Source organism: Squalius cephalus, assembly GCF_949319135.1.
Source record: "Squalius cephalus genome assembly, chromosome: 4".
Lineage (NCBI taxonomy): Eukaryota > Metazoa > Chordata > Actinopteri > Cypriniformes > Leuciscidae > Squalius > Squalius cephalus.
In genome coordinates this window covers 42,471,584-42,484,037 of record NC_137125.1, presented here as the reverse complement: position 1 = coordinate 42,484,037, position 12,454 = coordinate 42,471,584, and the positions used below count along the sequence as shown (strand labels likewise).

General features: G+C 41.2%; 1 protein-coding gene across 3 annotated transcripts in view; it reads right to left on the bottom strand.

The window, feature by feature from the left end:
• Positions 1–12,454, bottom strand: part of sox5 (SRY-box transcription factor 5) — a 235,917-nt gene that overhangs the window by 217,930 nt on the left and 5,533 nt on the right. Inside the window, exon 1 of one of the 3 annotated variants that reach the window (XM_079869708.1) lies at positions 1,186–1,351. The exons of the other annotated variants lie outside the window; for them this stretch is intronic. The gene's annotated coding sequence lies outside the window, so the exon portion shown is untranslated. Of the gene's footprint in view, positions 1–1,185; positions 1,352–12,454 lie in introns of those variants that run through there. 3 annotated transcript variants of the gene reach the window in all.

Genomic DNA, 12,454 nt, shown 5'->3' with positions numbered 1-12,454 from the left:
TATCCAGGTTTAGAATACATTTTTAAATTGATTTTCAATGTGATCTCATGACTTTGTGAACCCACTGAATGTTCTACTATCCCTTTTCCATCAGAATGGTTTGCGTTCTGGAGCCAGAGCCTGTTCTCGGCCAGGCAAACTGGAGCCTTTTGCAAACCGACCTCGTGTTTCCACAGGCTTGAGGAACGGACGGCGACGTAACGCTACTATGTGTTGTTTACCTGACTATAACCAGTTTTAAAAAATATGTATAGCACATCCCAGTGTTTGTGCAGGCAGTGCGGCACTTCTGTTTTGCTGTTCACAGTACCGGGAGTGATTTTAGTGAACCAAGTGCATTAACTGCCTTGCTCTCATCTGTCCTTTTCAGAGATAAACTGAAACCGTTGATTCACTTGCTCTCTCACACACTGGGTCTATCTCGCATGCATAGTTTTATATATTTAGATGTAAAGAGCAATGTAGTACAACATTATGGCAGTATTTCTCCGCCCCCCCCCCGCTCCCCAGGTCCGTTCGAGACCAGCAAGTTTTAGGGCTGGAGTTGAACCGATCTTTCCAGCCCGGAGCCCCCTTTTCTGCATTGGAAATGCGTGGAACGGTTCGAGAACGGACAAAGGAAACGTGGCGGTGGAAAAGGGGTACATGTGATCTCGCCTTGACCCCAAGGCTCCCACTGTGAACTGTGCGATAGCCCTTATGTGTAGAATTTACTGGACCGTACCACCTATACCGTCCCGTATTGTGTTAGTTCAAAATCTTTCAGGCCCAATCCAGTCTATCAACAATCCGCCAACAAGTCTAGTGTACAATCCGCCAAACCCAATCTTTGAAACAGACTTGAACATGACAATGGAACAATTGAAACATAGTGTGATTCTGTAGACATCTGATAACTTCCACCCTATGTGATAAAGTGAAAACCCCCGGATAAACAACCCCTGTTTATGACCTGGACACGTTCTGAGCGAGCTGGGGTTTTTTGTCGCGTTCTGTTTTTGTTTGTGCTCCTCGGCGCCGCGGTCTCGTCAATCTTTCACTGTTCAAGCTGTTTAAAGGTGGACGATTTATGGTTAGCCAGGCATGGCAGACGGAGCTGAGGTCACACCATATCAGCCAGCGACAATGGCTATTGTTCGTACGCTCAACAGGAAGTGGCTGTGTGGGACTTCCTGCGGCTGATACCTAGGGTTGGACGGGGGTGGGGAGGCAGCCAGGCAGCCCCGTGGCCGATCACATTGTTCCAGGTAGAATCTCATGGTAATGTTGGTCCCTTGAGACCGTGTGTTTTCCACCAAAGTGGCCCAGTCCCACAGCCTTAATATAGAGCTGAATACAGTCCTGTCAAATCCAACATGGTCTCCTAGAGTGACAAACAGAGAGAGGTAAACAAAAACACAAACATGAAAGCATCCAGATAGACATTTTTTCTCTTTAAGATTTTATATATACGTACATACAATATTTGAGTGCTCCGCTGTTAAGGTCAACCTTTTGACACTTTTAGATTATTTTTTTGTGTATCTATGCTATAAGAAAACTTTGATCATTCCTTTCAAAGAAATTTCTATATTCACCATATTTCCCCCCTCAATAATGTAACATTCCTCAGCGACAAGACCCTTTGACCACTAAAGTGTGTTCTCGAACGCCAGGGTTTTTGTTGGCAGATTGCAGCTTTCACACCCACATTAGCTGCAACATGCAGTTGTTCGGCGGATCCACTCGAGAACAAATGCCTGGGAATTTTCTGCAATAACCCCTGTCCAAAGCAATCCTGGAGGGCTATCACAGAGGTGCTCGGAGACATATTTACTCTCATTCCTGCAGCGGGGCCCAGTTCTTCACAACAGCACCTTTTGTGGCAAGCATTTTTCTATTAACCTTTAAAGAATGGAAGAGGATACAGAGAATAGGACAAACAGACTGTGTTGGCGGGCAGTGTTAACGTTGTGCGACAGATGTGCAGATGGTGTGTTACAGTAAGAGATCAAGGCGAGAGAGAGAGAGAGCTTTTATATGCCACTCAAACGTTCCTCGTGCCTTTAAAACTCCTCCAACCCAGATTCGGCTCACCAGACCAACTGATATTGGGCGCTGGAGATCTGACGCTCGAGTGTGGCCATATTGACGACCGTTTGTTCTCGATAAGAGCGCAATCTTAATGAGAGGAATTAGGCCCTTTGCTAAAAAAACAAAAGTAGACGTGTTAGTCTGACAAAGGCCTCATGTGGGAGACATTTTACCCCACCGCCAGTCCGCCACATTCTACTGACGAAAAAAAAAGCCATTCGGCTGATTCATTCGACACAAAGGACGGAATATTTATCAGTCAAAAGCATCCACATCTGTTGATTAGTCGTGAGTCACTCAGCTTTGACTATATATAGTATTGCATCTGACATTTCCTAGCGTAAACATCCATTGGGTTTGTTTGTCATACCTCTAGTCTAAATGGGGGAGAGCTCTTATGAGGCAGACTGTCCTTCTCCCTTTGGGACAACTGCCAAGTGCATGGAACTAAATATGGCTGGCTGCTGTCACAGTAATTCAGTTATGGGTGTATTAACATACAATGGGTGTGATTCATTTAAGAAAGCCTTAACTGAGAAAATAAGCATGATTCGCTTGTGTTTTCACTCATAAATGTTGAGATTTCTAAACTGGTCTCTGAATAGTGATGAGCATTTGTTTAAAGAGAACTCTTCACAAAGATGCAACCGGCTCAGCTTAGTTGGTTGCAACCATATAGGTAAGAAAAGAAATCATACACGTCTTAATTATACATCTTACACAGGAAGTACGAGTAAAAAGCGATTGCAAACAAGCTCTGGGGGGAAAAAGACAATATTCTGGTGTTCTCATCCTTCCAGTCTTTTCTGTTTCAAGATGCTACATAATAATAGAGTATTTATAACAAGATTTGTAGTTTCTGAAGAAATTTAAGTGGTGCTCGCTACCAGGGTTACCAGGGTGATTGCTTTTATGGTTGTTGGCTGGCCCAGATCAATGAAGTTTCTATGATAACAGTTCTGCTCATAGACTTACAATACAGTATATATCTTGCTGAATGTCTCTTGCTAAGGTTTAAAAAAAGCCACATTGTAAAATATAAAAAATAAGAGGGATCTTAAAATATATATATATATATTTTTTTTTTTATATATATATATATATATATATATATATATATATATATATATATATATATATATATATATATATAATTTTATGCAAGGTCCTGTTGAAGATCTGTTATGCAGCTTCTCCAGGAAATAAATAAATAAACATTTTATGAATTTTTAGATAATAGTGTTCTATTTTATTTGATATATTTTATCATTATTATTTAAAAAACACCTTATAAATTAACAGTACAAACCTGCAATTACACCATTTCTGATGTCTCATTCACATCAGTAGTACTTGCAACATCGGAACAGTATTGAACGAGATTCGTGCCAGAATTTAATCCAGAGGTGCGTTACAAATTATGCCTGATGTAAACTCAAGGGCTTTGCCACTCAACTGTTCTGAATGAGCAATAGCTGCATTTTGCCTCAGTTTATTAATAGTTGTTGTCAGTAAATGTAAGAGGCCTGGGAGGATGTGGAAATGTTGTGTATTTGGGCTGAGTCCTGTGTCAGTCTCTGGCTGGGTCTCTGTGAGTCAGGCGGGCTGGTGTTGGGGGCATGGAAGAGCTTCTGCAGCGGGCCGCCCAGGCCCTGAAAGAGCTCTTTGTGTCCATTCTATTTTCACAGGAAATGGCTACCCGGCTCGTCTCCTATGGGGAATATGTAACTGTGGTCACCTAATCAAACTTAACACAGGGAGAGGGGGATGGAGAGAAAGAAAGAGTGAAACCGTTAACCCGGCAGCTACAGTTTAGCAAAACACAGACACACAATGGCTTGTTTATGTCCTTCAACAGCTCCTTTTCTCTTTCTTCGTTTCCCTGTCTCTTTCATTCGATCCTGCTTTTCATTAACCCAGCCACGATGACAGGCTGTTGTTTTAGTGACATGGAAGCTAGGTATGCAGTCTTAATTTAAACATCAGGAAACGCTAGGGAGGGTTTAAAACATATCCACCCACTCACAAACACACAGACGCCTCTCACAAGCTTAAAGAGAGACTCCCTCTGATACTCCATCAGGGATTAGAGCACCAGATCCAGACCATCGGATTAACACTCTGCCAATCCAGAGAAAGAACGCACGCGAGACAGAGAAAGAAGGGAACGAGAAAGTTGGAGAAAAAGAACAACCACTATGAGCCAATTGTATTATGATTAAAGGGATATTTCACTGCTGGAAAGATGAATGTGTATTTGAATTGGGTCATTTATGTAGTAGAAATGTGAAATTATTTTAGAAGCTGGTGCCTTCTAGACTGAGAAAAGCCAGAAAATGTATTTTTGGCTCATGTGGATGAAAGACAACAACTCCCAGAATGCACTTGCTTCGCTGCCCTACGAGGTCACTCCCAAGCCACGCCTACCGGTTACAGAGGGCAGTATCGGAAGAAATTATACAACTAGGCTACTAGTTGACTCGAAACTGAAAAGACGCCGTTTTATCGTGAGATCCCACCCCCTATGGGTGGGTTGAAAACATGCGGAACTAGCTCTTACAACTGGCTGTAGTCTCTAGCCTCTGGCCAAAAAAGCCTCAGATGACGCAAAATGACGAAATCTCTCGTCTCAGGGGGACATGAGGGAGGGAAGCACGGTCATTCGGAAGAAAAAAAAACGGGTTTCTACTGATACAAAGCTTAATGTTAATCGGTGAAGTATCCCTTTAAATATGTGTAGAGCTGTTGTTATACTGCACACATCGATGCAAATATTGCACATATTTACACAGATGCGGCATAAACGTATTTGCATGGATTTACAATATAGGTAGCAGTGGATTAAAAGCAGATTTTAATGGTTGATTGAAAATAAGGCCCTGTCTCATACACTGCTCTAAGCAATGCAGTCCTTCTCGAAGTCTACACTTTGGTTATGTAATGCCGCATTTTTTATCTTTGCTGCGCAATCACTTTCCTCTAGTTTACAGGACGTCATCATAGTCAAGTGTTTACTGATTAGTTCAAAATTAACATGGCCTTGACTGGTAAAGTTTCTTGCAAAAATTAGCTATGTATTGTAATGTTTTAAAAAAAATATTATTAAAAAAAAAACAACAGTGATAATATAAAATTTGTCTTCAAACATGTGCATGTCTGAATGACTGATTTATGAATGGCCATTAATGGAGAAAGATATTTTTTGTCTATAAAACCTGAATAGCTTTCTTCAGATATTATAGATCTCCTTGTGTTGCCATTTATTCAAATATATATTACATCATTGCTTGTGGGCGGGGCATTCATTTGGGGGAGGGAAAACAACCCTAAATACAATTGAAGACAGTCGAAGATGAATGAAAATGCTCAAAAGGAAGCAAAAAGCTTCAAAAGTCACAAAAACAGCTTGATACCCTTGAGTGAGTCCACACAGGATTTTACACAAAGCAACAGCTCTATGTGGGAAACAACCCTAGAAGTATCATACAGACAGGGTCTGGTGATTGAAGTAAAAAAAAACACCTCTTCCTCCCTCTGTCCTAGCAGTGGCCTTGACCTGCTTGCATCCGTGTTTACCGTCTATGTGCTCTACAGCTTCACAACTCTCCTCTCTCTCCCAGATGAATAGGAGACTTTTCCTCTGATGGACAAAGCGGCCGAGAAGGCTGCGTGAGTGTAGGCTGTCTGAAACAAGGTTATGTGGGTCATTCTTCAAGCAATTAAACACTTTTATTTTAGTCAATATATCGTGGCATCAAGGTACACAGAGGGCAATTGCTCAATTAAACCCACGAGAGGAAATAGTTATTTTCCTCCATGAGACTTAATGGAGATTTCATCTAAGAGAAAGAAGGCAAAGCAATGATGGTGGAAAAAGTTTTGAGATGAAGTCTGAAAAATGGAAAGCAAGAGGGAGAATGAGTGGTGGATGAGCAAATTGAAGAGGGGAGAAGAAAAGAAGTGGGATGGAGGGAGAGGAGGAGGAGGAAGGCAACACAAAGTCCCATGGCTGCCTCGGGGCATTGTGCAAAATTGATGGAGGGGATGAGAGACCTCACACACACACACAGAGCACCTAGGACTCCAATCTCAGACCTCTATCTATGCCTCTCCCTCTCTGTCTCTGTGTGTGTGTAACCTTTATAGGCAATAATGCACCAAGACGAAAGTCAGAACAGAGTTTTTTTTTTTTTTTTTTTTACAAAGTAAGTTTGTTTTCGACCTGTTTTTGCCTTTCCATGCATCAAACCCATATATGCCAAGTGGCAAAAAAAAAACGAAAAGAAAACCAGACTAGAGGCACATTCTGTTCTGAAAGCCTTAGTCACCATTCACTTTCATTGTATGGGGAAAAAAATATGAAATAAAAGTGAAGAAAACATTTCCTTTTGTGTTCTACTGATGAAATCATTTGGTTTGAAACAATACAACAATGAATAAATGTACATTTTAGGATGAATTATCACTTTCACATAACTGGTGTAGCTAGTTGCCCAGGGAAATATTGTTGGTTAAGCTAGTCAATAACAAGTACTCCAGCATCAAAAACACAGCATACTGTATGCTGTTCTTTTCAGTAGGGAAATGCTTACTTTTTCAGTCTCTCTTTCTTTTTCTTTTTTGGTCTGATATATGGTAGACTCAAATCATCCATGGACTTGACCAAATCATGTTCTCAGTTGAAAGCAATACAGCTTTGGGAAATTAAATCCAGAACTAAATCCAATCTTATATATATATATATGTATACATATATACATAAAATGATGATGACGATGATTAATTAAAAATCAATATGCAGTTCCTTATAAAGTTAGCATGCACTTGGGCAAAATATTTATTTCCTCCGCACAGACCCTATGGCCAGCTTCAGCTCCATACCGGCGTGATGAATCCAATCTAGATAAATATTTGAATGCAACCGATCCTGAACTGAATTCTAACTTGTGATGCAGTGTAAATCATAATCACACCGTGTTCTTTCGTTGGCCAGAGGAGAACTGGCCCCTCGACTGAGCCTGGTTTCTTCCAAGGTTTTTTTTTTTCACCTGATGGAGTTTGGGTTCCTTGCTACTTTCGCCTCTGGCTTGCATAGTTGGGGACATTTTCCTGTTAATACTGTAAAGCTGCTTTAAAACAATCTGTATTGTATAAAGCGCTATATAAATAAAGGTGACTTGACTCACTAAAACCAGTTATTAAAGTGCATTGGACACTGGTTGCAGAGCTATAATGCTGTAAGTCAGTTTGATATCAGGTGAACTGCATTGAAAATCAGAGGACTGTGCCCTCTGTGAATGGCTAGGCAATTTATCACTTTAATATGAAACTGAGCTTCTTATTCTTTCATTTCCATTAAAAAACAAATGCTTATGAATGGTTCACCACCAGAGACAATGAGCATTTGTCCAACTCTTGTGCACTTTTTCAAATCCAGTCTTAGAGTGGGAATATTGTCATGGTGCAGCTCTAGTGTTTAGCATTAGCAATTAGCACGAGCGTGCAGTATATGGCCATTAACTCTTATGCACAGCAAGAGAATGGGATCTTCCTTCTGCGCTGGCATGTCCTGGCGCGTGATAATGCCCGCTGGTTGAAATGCCCCATGGCTCCTTGACTGACATAGCGATGGTTTGCTGGATGGCTGAGCTGGCACAGCGATGGCCAATCTGAGTCACACGAAAAAAGAGAGGCCGCCACACACACCACTTACACACCCACCTGCAGCAAAATTGGCCGCATCAAAGCCCTGAAGAGGCTTTACTCACCAGTGAGACGTCTCTCTCATACGTTTAGCCAGATCCCAGGCAGCACCCCCTCTGTTTCTGTCCTGAACCATAACGGGCCTCCATGTGCTCAGACAAGGCCTCTGTTGATGGAGGTGATTGGGAAGACAGTGAAATCGCTACACTCTCAGGAAGTGCCAGGGATGCAGAGCTGCAACCGCAAGTCATCTGTTAGCAATCGGAGCAGCGGGCCTGATATTAAAGAGTCATGCGGGTCACAGAACGAGGTCTCTACGCCCCATAAGGAACCCTACTGTTTCAAGACACTATTTTCCAGCTGCAAGTATGCGTCGGGAGGGTATTGGAAAATCACTATACAGTACACTTAAGAGAAAAGACTTTTCTAATGACGTAAAGGTAATTATGGGTGGCTTGAGTGGTTTAGAAAACCCAAGGAACAAGTTGCGATGGTGAATTTTTATATTTGTAAACACTTCCAAGTAACCAAGCAGCACTGACGGACGCTTTCAGACCAATTTCTGATCTGCAATCCAAAGAATATTTAAGGTAATTTGTGCATGGACGGAGGAAAATAGTAAAAAGGGTGGAAAAAAATCCTTAAATGTGACAGGAGACGTTAAGTTGCTGTCCCTGTCAAGAGTTTATGGAAAATGAGTGAGGCGTAATTCTTTTCCTACATTACCACAAGGCCGTGTTAAGCCTTTGAATGTGAAAAAAATGGGATAAAACTTCAGCAAAGGCAGATAATGTGAGAGAAGAGCGGATAAACGCAGATCTAATGTCACAACAACGAGGCACAAAAACGCGTCAAGGGTCCAAAGCCGCTCTTCATCAAACCCTGTTATTTAAACATTTAACGCAACAGTGGAGGGGAGAGGCAGGAGATGATGATGATTTGCGATTTAATGATTCCATCACTGTATTAGGGGATTAAGATGTCCGTGGAAATAGATTAGTTCTACATCCATTTTCACTCTGACTGGCACAGACCCAAAAAGCTCAGAGATGGAAATATGAAGAATGAGGCGTACTGTGACAGATGGAGCACAAGTGACCTGAAGAGCGCCACTAAGAGCACTACCGCCACCTGCTGGTGGAGATGGGAATATATCACCCTCAGTTGCTGGGCTAGAGGAATAGTTCAGCCTAAAAATTAAATTCTGTTAATTACTTACCCTCATGAGCTTTCCAAACCCGTATGCTGTTGTTATTTTTTTTCTGTGGAACACAAAATGTGAGAATTTTATAGTGAACACGTCTGTCAAGTTCAAAAGTCATTAAGTTGAAGTTGAAAACCAGATGAGTGAATGAAACATTTCAGCTATAAACAGGTTGATCTGGTTCACAAACGGAACTGAACAACTCGATTCAATGATCCGTTCACAGTGCTTCTCAAAGTAACAGCTCACTGGAGGGGAAGATTTTCTGTAAATAGAAAGATAAAGGTTATAAAATCTTCAAAAGACTTGGAATATCCATCTTATTTTTCAACGTGCAAGTGAGCTATTTCCTGTGAATGTGTGAGACTACTGTGGGTGGGCAATTTTTGACCGTATGCAAAATCTTTTGGTATGGAAACCTGTGTGAAGATTCTTCAAAAATATCTCCATTGAAGTCCATCCAACTATCCATTGAAGAAAGAAGGTCATTTGGGTTTGGAACAGGATGAGGGTGAGTAAATGTCCAGGCTATCATCTGATCGCACACCCAAAGCATGGATATCCATGCAAAGTGTTGAGAAAGTGAGGGAACTATTATTAAATGATCAAATCTTCAGTGCTGACTCAAGGCCATCAACTATAGCAATCTCAAGTCATTATGCGTTAGCGTATGCAAGGTTTAATTACAAGAGCCTGACCCTCCTTCTGCTGTTCCAGATAACATCAGTAATGTGGCGGGAAAGGTCACATGCTCAAACACGCTGGGTCTCAGGAGTCAATTAGTCGAGAGAACAAAGGAGACTTGGAAGGATGAGGAAAAGACAAATAGAAGACGAATCCTGCAAAGGAAATAAACAGCAACTTGGGCAAATGAAGATGGGGAAAACAGATGCAAAAGGACACAATGCAAAAGTGGCTGCAAGTTCATTAATTAGAATTTCAAATCGGACAAACTTGAGATGACAGCAGCGCGCTTGTCAAATCAGATCATGGCCTAGCAGAGCGGAGAACCTCCCGGTGCTTGGAGCCAAAAGCAGGAACAGCTCATCGCAAACAGCTTCCTGGGGACTCTGTGTGTATATGCGCGTATGAGCGTAAGTGTGTGTGCGATTACTGCAGCGTGTAAGCCGTCTTCATCGCCTCTGATTACTGCGGCCCGCCTTTTTCCCGCCTGTCCGCCCTGCGATGTCACTCTCCCCCTAAATGAGAAGTGACAATTAAAACATTCTCTTAAGGCGCTCCAAATCAAGATGTGCTGGCAAGGCTGGCGGAGTGCCGTTTACCACGGGGCCAGAGCGAGCGAGGTGAGAGGCCACGGAAACTGTCTGATCTGCCCCCTGGGCATGAAATCAGGGGTCAAAGTGATGATGGCTGTCCTCAGGCCAAGCACCAATGGGTAAGGCAGAGTAACACAACCTCTTAGGGCACTGGAGGGTCAGTGAAGGAAGAGAGAAGGCTGAAAATGTGCCTTTAAGGGAAGAAAGGAGAATATTAAGGACTAGATTGACTGTGTGCTACATCAGACGCTGTGGGGTAAATAAAGAGAAAGTGAGAAAGACGATTTTAAAGGTTTAGCTGTGTCTAGCCAATTTCACAAAGCACATCTTCACGTGTTGGGAGTCAAGAACCAGTTCCTTTACAAAAGAAAAAGAAAGAAAGAAATACCGGAAACAATGTTCGTTCTGTTAACGGTTCTTGCACGTGCATTTCTCCCTTAATGTGGACGCTGTACTAAAATACGCTTGAAATGTTTTCTATTCAGCATCCCAGTAACAGCGCTACTGAACCTACAGCATAATCCGATTCCCAAACGAATTACTCTTTTAAAGCAGCGCTATGCAGCTTTGCCGATTTCTTCGCTGTTTTCTCGCTTTTTGCTCGCGGGTTTCTCTATAGAGCTCCTCCTACAGCTTCGGAATATATATTTGACAACACTGTCGTCAAAACCTTCTTATACTGTCTATGGTCAAAACTCGTTGGCGACTCTCCCCCCTCCCACCTTCTCCCGCTGGTCATGTGCATTTGTTTTCAAAGAAGCCGGCGAACGCATGGAGCCATGTCCACTGAGGTGTGTATAATACACAGAAGGCTAGCATATAATTGTTTATATAGTGTATGTGTGCAGTGCCGTAAAGCAATTCGTTACATCGCGAGACCTGATATCACGCGATACCTTCCTGACGCTGAGGCCGGCGACCCGCCAGCCCAGAGTTGCAAGGGTGGTTTTTCGGCTCACAGGCGCTTGGGGGGTGTGAGAAGACCACCATTCAACCCGAAAAAAGTCATATAACTATTCCAATGACTCCGAAGCTGTTCGGTTAAGGTAAAAAAGTTACTTAGTTCACCTTTAAGTTGCTCAATTTAGTGAATCAAACAGCTGAGACTAACTGTTAACTAACGCTAAATCTATTAAAAATGGTCTTTGTTAACTGAAGTAAATTAAATATATCTGATGAAAAACAAAAAAGTATTAAAATTATAAAAACAAATACTCAAATAAAAAATACATTAAAGCGAAATAAAAATATTTTAAAAACTAATAAAAATGAGTGAAAGTGAAAATATAAAATTAAAAGCTAAATAATAAATACTATAGTATATAAATAGTACTAAAATAACACTGGTTCATATAACAATGTTTAAAGATACACATTATGAGTTTTTTCAGTAGTATTTTTTTAGAAATAAATGAATTAATAAAATGTTACTATTGATACTTTGCACGTGACGTCAGTTGTACTGGCTGGCGGGCAAGAACGTCATTCTCTAGCAACGAAAACCAGTAAACTAATCAAGGATCTTGCCAGGACGTTGCCAGTTTTAATATACAAAAGTTGGTGTTTTGAGGTGTACACGACATGCCAGATAGTTGTTGTGCGATTGGATGCACTAACCGCGTTTGTTGCCCGCCAGATATCACGTGACTGCAAAGTATCAATATATTAATCAGTTAATATTGTTATTTAATCTAAGTAAAGTTATATATAGAAAATTTGTGCCACCTCTAAAAAAAGACTGTAAAAAGTCATTAAAATGTCTATGTAAACACCTTTAGCAAGAATTGTTTAAAATTATATGGCAATTGAATTTAATTGAATTTTCTCTAAAGTTCTAAAAGAATTGTTTACGGAATTACTAGAAAACATTATTAATAAAAACGAAACAAATACAATCCATATATCTGTTGTGTCCGTCGCAACAGGAGGTTAACACGTTCGCATCTGTCCGTCATCTGACAAACTAGTGCAAAATGCCCGTGCAAAATCAGTTTTTGTGTGTGTTTTTAGTAATTGTTGGTTTGGTGTGATTGAATGCTCATTGTTACAAAGCACACAGTGAACTCCAAGAAAACGCTATGCTTGAGCAGTTTGTGAATAGGCTACTACAAATGATGCCCGTGAAAGAGAGAGTTGGTGAATAGCATACAGTAGGCTACTATTACACAGTAGCGATAACTTTAAGCGCACCAGAATG